The sequence below is a fragment of the Chrysochloris asiatica genome, unplaced genomic scaffold (assembly GCF_000296735.1).
Source record: "Chrysochloris asiatica unplaced genomic scaffold, ChrAsi1.0 scaffold00099, whole genome shotgun sequence".
In the NCBI taxonomy this organism is placed as follows: Eukaryota; Metazoa; Chordata; class Mammalia; order Afrosoricida; family Chrysochloridae; genus Chrysochloris; species Chrysochloris asiatica.
This window is the reverse complement of record NW_006408617.1, coordinates 509286-509856: the sequence shown is the minus strand read 5'-3', so window position 1 is coordinate 509856 and position 571 is coordinate 509286.

Below are 571 nucleotides of genomic sequence, written 5' to 3'. Positions count from 1 at the left end.
TCTGGGACCATCCCCTGAACCTGCTTGGTCGGGTATTCTGTGTTGTTGTTGGCGGAGCTCTCTGCTATATGTCCACCCAATCCGCCATCTTGTTTCTGTGTCAGTGCAGTGTAGTTTTAAGTCTTTAATATCTTTTCTAATGATAGTCTTTATAAACTTCTACAAAACAACTTTTTCCTGATGGGTTTGGATAAGAGAAGGTAGGGGAAGATGCTAGTGGATTATGATTAAGTTGTAAGTGATTGTTAACAAGGTTAATTGTGAAAAGTTGGAACTTTAGCCTGAGTATAAAATGAGCCATCTCAGAAGCAGGAGGTGGGATCTCTGAACGAACAAGAGCCAGGAGTGGAACATATCCTTTGGACCCTGAGATCCTTGTGCATTGTACCTCCTTGACCCAGGGACAGAATGCTCTGACACCAGAGAATCAGCGGAGGAAAAGCAGCAGCAGAACCAAGAACCAGAATATGAGAGAGAATGATGGGTTTCCCAGCTTACAAAACAAATTGAGAGACTCTGGGCAGGAGAGTTGCTTGTAGAATGGGGTTGTTGTTGTTAAGTGCCATTGAGT